Below are 6,230 nucleotides of genomic sequence, written 5' to 3'. Positions count from 1 at the left end.
AAAAAGTCCCAGACAATATTTGCTTTGGCAAAAAGGTTCTTAGCCCTTCACTCTCAGTGAGTTCAAACTTTCTTCATCAACTAAACTACTTTTATTTATCTAAAAAAAAAAAAAGCTGCAGATGGTTGAGTTAAGGAGTCAAGATTGTAATTAGCAATAAACTACATCTCAGAGAATTCCAACTTGACTAAAGAAACAAAGAAATATCCAAAGATGTTGACGGAAATGTTTAAGTAAACTCTGGCATGTTTAAAATTTTAATGTTTTTAAGTATCTGAATATCTCTAGCATCCATGTGTGAAAACGATATTTTATGCAGTCTATGCAGTTTATGCAGGAAATAACTACAAAAATTTCCCCACATACCACAAGCTGAATGAAACAGTCTGAACCAGAAGTGAAGATGTAGCAGAACCAAGTGCAAGTCGCCCGACCACACACTTCAACAGAAATATAAGAAGTACATGTGGTCAAAAATGTAAAAACATCTGGCTTTAAAATTAAGAAACATTCATCTCATTCACCTGATCAGAGCCTGAAGACAGCCAATGAGCTGAACGTGTATTTCAAAGGCTCAGCTTAAGAAGCTCAGCATCCTTTTTCTCATCCAAAATTAGTTGAAATGGCATTTTAAAAGAGTTAGAGGAAGGCTGGAGGATCAGATTGCAGTTTTTTAATCCTAGTTGATATTTCTTCTAGTCAGGTGGATTTGTACAGGTTGAAAAGGCAGAGAAACAGAGATGGGAAGGGTGTTGAGTTTCTGTTTAACAAGATGTTTGACAAGAACAGGAGAGTGAGAAGAAACTTGAGGAATGGAGGAGCTGGGTTCTGGTGTCCCTTTGTAAGAACAAGAGAGACATGCAGTCATGGAATAAAGCTGATGACACACTGTTAACTCATGGGAAAGAGGTTGAGGTCAGAAATTGGCAATTGTGAGCCACAGTATGGTTTCATGCACAGGAATAGTATTTGCTTTGAAGATGCTTCTTGAGAACTACAAAGAATGTCAGAAGGAGCTGCATTGTGTCTTTTGTAGATCTAAAGAAAGTCTATGACAGGATAAAGAGAGAGGAGCTATGGTTTGTATGAGGAAGTCTGGAGTAGCACAAAAGTACATTAGAGTTGTGCAGCACATGTATGAGAGCTGGAGGACAGTGGTGAGATGTGATGTGGGTGTGACATTGGAATTCAAGATGAAAGTTGGACTTCACCAGCTTTGAGCCCGTTCCTGTTTACTGTGGTGATGGACAGCCTGACAGATGAGGTTAGACAGGAATCTCTGTGGACGGATATGTTTGCAGATGACACTTTGATTTGTTGTGGGAGCAGGGATCAGGTGGAGGAACAAATAGAGAAGTAGTGAAAGAGGACATGAGAGTTGTTGGTGTGAGTGTGGAGGATATAGAGGATTAGATTCAATTCTATTCAATTTTATTTACATAGCCCAAAATCACAACAACAGTCGTGTCAATGGCTTTGTACCGGTAATTGTAAAGTTAACGCAAAACAAAAAAGGATCATGAATACATAGAATTCAATAGGAAAATTCTAAACTGAACTAACTAAACAGACTAAACTAAACGGGGCATCCCTGCCCTTTGACCCTCCTTCGCTGGAAACAGAAGATTCTCTGTGGGGCTTTGAAGCCCTGGTTAGAAAAAACTCCTACAAATTGGCAATTAAAGACATCAGACCAACTGACCTGACAAACCACATCATGAATGTTCTGAAGACTCCAAGTCAACCTCTCTAGTCCCTTAACCTTACCGCTTTGACACAGGAAGAAAGATGTCATCATTTAACTGATTAAGAAAGCTGAATCTCTTTGGATCCAGCAGGAATTACCGTGAAGATTATGTTCTTTACACTCTCGTGTATATTAACACAAGGACTCTTTTATGAGAAGCATCAGAAAATGCAAGTCTTAATAAATGTAAAGAAGTTCAAATAAAAAAATTTCAGAATTTAGGTGATCCACGTCAAAAAACCCTTTATTTTTTATTTTTTATTTTTTTATTTTTTAACTTTAACTTAAAAAAAAAAAAAAAAACCTTTATTGCTTTTACCTCTTCCTCCCATCGATGATAAGGTTCTCCAGGACAGACTGATGCAGCAGATCATTCCTAACTGTAGCAGCTGTGGATACCAATTACTCCTACAGAAACCTACGGTAATTCATTTTATTGACTAGTACTGGATCGATACTAGTTTCTCCCTGGCATTAATAAAGATTCTTTTTTTGTTGAACCTATATATTTCTTTGTGCTTTTTAAAAAAAATACACACTTTTATTCCCCCCTGATCCAGTCGCTGTAAGTACAGTCTAGTTCTAATAGCTAAAGGAAAAACTCTGCATAAAGCAGAGACAATGTGTCAGTTAACGTGAAATTGTTAGCTCTTATACTTTTAAAAAGTTTCAGCTCCTGAAGTGCAAATCACACTAACTAATCACTCAATCAACTCAAAATGCAAAACGAGTAATAAAAAAAAGACTACATTAAATTTTAGAGTAAAAAAAAAATGTCAGAAATCAAAACACAATTCTACAAAATGTAAAGGAAATAAAACTAATTTGTAGAAAGAAAAATGAAATTTTAATAACTAAAACACAGTTATGTATTATTTTTCATGAAGTGATACTGGATATGCTCTGTACTATTCAGAAAAACTTTTTTTATAATGCAGATATTGCAATCGTATTTGAAAAAACTCAAATGTCAAAAATCATTGACATCATCAAATCAGTGATGTCCTGTTTTCAGGTTTCTTACTGTGATTTGTTTTTTAAGATTTTATTTTGATTTTTTGTAATTACTAAAATGTAAGGTTTTTTTAATGTTTCTTTTTTGCAATTATCGTTGTTTGCCTTGATTGATTCTTTTCAGTCTGTTGGTCATCACAGACTGTAAGCAGCTGCTCTGTTTGAGGTGCAGCTGGAAGTCCTGACTGATTCGGCTTCTGTTTCGCTTCAGTCTTTGGTGGATACAGCCTGACATCCTGAACTGATCGCACCTCTATGATACGTGGTACCGACATGCCACTGGAGCTCAGGAACACAGCGTTGAGCAGGCAGGGAGCGAGCTCAACCATCATTGCACACACACATCTACGGTACGTTGTCATTGACACCCATTAAAAGAGAGCGTCTGCGGCTCAGCTGTGGCTGCAGCCACGGTCACAATGACAGCTGTGTCATCTCAAGGCTGCTGTCATGATCACAGCTACAGTCCGTCTGGCTGACTGCACAGACAGAGCTCCTCTAGTATCTTCTTTTAAAATGGCCTACTGTCTGATGTTGAACATCCACAGCTGAGGGTGTGAAAACCATCATCCAGACCCAATAAACGAACAAGATTAAACAAAGCAGCTGCAAAATGACACAAAGGTGATCCATTTTCATGGGTGGCCATTAAAACTGAACATTTCTGCTTCAAACTAGTTTTCTTTCACAGTCTTTTTTGACGGTTATAGAAACTGACACTTTTTTATAGCTTTGAGGTAACTTTGCTGTGGTATTTAAAAGAATCAATAACTTTAGGGGTAGCTAGTTCTGACAGGTTGCAGACACTGAGATGACCACAGGCTGTTGGTGTCATTGCTCTGATAGATTTAGCATAAACAGGACTCTTTAAGCTGGTTAAAGCTCTGTAGGCTATTTGTACACTGAGGACTGCTCGAAAATAAAAGAATATTTTATTGATGTTATGAGACCCTTATGCAACTCTTCCGGCCATCCTCTCAGGCAAACAAACATTTCCATATCATTTAAACTTTTGTAGAAATGCTGAAGTTACAGCTGTGGACATGCACAGCAAGAGGTTCTGAACTTGATGTGAAACAGACAGATACTGTTAAATAAATAAATAACGCAGCAGCAACCTCTCCCTCACTCTCCTGCATTGTTTTCTTTTTCACTGCTTGGAATTGGAGTTCGTGTTTTTTACAGTTCCTGAGCAGAATGAATTGGAAGAGGGAGGGAAAACAAATCAGCTCAATACCTGCTGCACTGTTTGGATTTCTCCTTTTGCACTGCAAACAGCAAAGAAATGGAGATGCAGAGGCAGATATTTGTGCACACCCCTCCTCGCCGTAGCTCACTTTTTGCTAGTTTAGTATGTAGACCACAGTTTGACCTCGAGAACTTGTCGTGCATGGAATGGGTGAGCGTGTTAAGAAATCTATGATGAGGTGAGCAAACATCTGTTTTCACAGCAGGGCTGGCTCAGATTACTTCTAGATGTTTACCTCCCTGGTTGGTCAAATTTAATACAATTTTTTGACGGTGTAAGACGATTCGGGGTCACAAGGAGGTTAAACCTGTCCAAGCTGTCGGTTTTAGGACTGTAGAATAGAAATGTAATGCATACCAGTCAAAGTCCTGTACAGTTCAAACAGCTGGAAGCAGAAAAACAAATGGTCCGATATTAACAGTAATTAAACTGAATAAAAGTCAGCCAAGTGGTGCTGAGCCAGGTAGCTCATTATTGTCAATAGATAGGATTTTTGTAAAGACCTTATAGACCCACTCCATGTTTTTTTTTGGCATTTTTGTCAGAATGGAGGACATACAGAAAATGAAGCATAAATTGTTTTTCGTGAGTATTTCTTTGTTCAAATATTTGTGAATCAGAAGCAGATTAAAATATGCTGTCAGAGAAAGCTTGTAGCTGTGACGTAGTGAAGTTGCTACAGCGAGTCACAAGCTCCACTTGTGGACGAAGAAATCCATTAGTGTTTTCATTCTCCTCGTCTGAGGTGGTATCTGGCTCAAAACTGTATGACTGAATAACTCCTATATTGTTCGCCACAACTCAGAGGTGAATTTCTGATTAACTTTTTTATTTTATTTTGTCTAAAAACAGCATAATCATAATTAAAAGACCACTGGGAATGCTTTTACAATAGATTTAAAGATGATCAGAGGAGAACTTCAAGGTAATTTTTCTGATCACCAGGTTTAGAAAAATAAAAAGTCTTTTAGAAATTCTCCAAAAATGTAATTTACACTTCTAATATGCGTGCAGTATTAGGTAGACCTCAAAGGGATGTCAGAGCTGACAGTATTTCCCTGCAAAGCGAATATTTAAGAAACTTATTGTATCCGTTGCATGGAAAAAATGAGTTTGTTTGAGTGGATGAAGTTTAGATGTGTCTGCTGCACAGTTGATGATAATTGATTGAGCTTTTTGTCAAATATGGTTAGACAGATGTTTCTCTGTGATTGTTTATAATTCAGTAATGGAGAGCTCATGCTAGACATAGCTAATGTAAACTCTGACTCTAATGTGAATAAATGCAGCTCTGTGCTCACTGCAACAGTAATGTAATATATTAAATCAACAGTGGATAACGGTCATTTATTCACTTAATTATGTCCATTTAGTTAGTCTGACTGCAGCTGTGTCTTTTGGATTACACTCATTTGCTTAACAAGATAATGTAACTCATTCTAAAAACCAGAGCTGTGCTGATTTGGCCCTCAGTGAGTCAAAGCCCTGTATGGATTTTTCATTTTACAGAAAACCAAAACAAAAAAAAGCGTTCCTTTTTCCGCAAAGCTGCACCGGCTTATGTTATTAATGTAACACAGTGTAGGGTGTCTCATTATTTACAGTAACTCATGCAGTCCCATAACGTCACATGAGTCACTGGAGAACTTTTTTCATCAGCCTTACATCCTGAAGAAATTCTGCATTAGCAGCTTCAGAGGGGTTGTAAATTAGAAATGAGGGGAGCATCCAGTAGCACCAATCGCTGGAACAGTGCTACTGCTCTCTGAGGCCACACAAACCAATGCTTCAATTCCTCAAATAAATCCTTCAGCGGCCCGGCCAGCTGGGAAGAAGTTGTAGTATACACAACTGCATGCAAAAGAGCAAGAGAGGCTCTCATGATGGCTACATCTCTCTTTTCCCTGTGACACCAGAACACTCCCCTCCGTGGTCCACACTCCCAAAAGCCCCAGGGCAGCAGACAAAACAGGGCTGTCACTATCCGTCGAGATGGAGACGCAGGATTCTTACTTTTCTCTTAAAGGTTGTGCAGATAGATAGATAGATAGATAGATAGATAGATAGATAGATAGATAGATAGATAGATAGATAGATAGATAGATGGATGGATGGATGGATGGATGGATGGATGGATGGATAGATGGATAGATAGACAGATCTCCACCACGTTTTGAATCTGCCTCTACGCCTGTTCGTATGTCAACACAGACTTGCTTT

This window comes from Oryzias latipes, chromosome 16 (assembly GCF_053564925.1).
Source record: "Oryzias latipes strain Hd-rR chromosome 16, Olatipes_Hd-rR_3.1".
NCBI lineage: Eukaryota > Metazoa > Chordata > Actinopteri > Beloniformes > Adrianichthyidae > Oryzias > Oryzias latipes.
Note: the sequence above shows the minus strand (reverse complement) of the source record.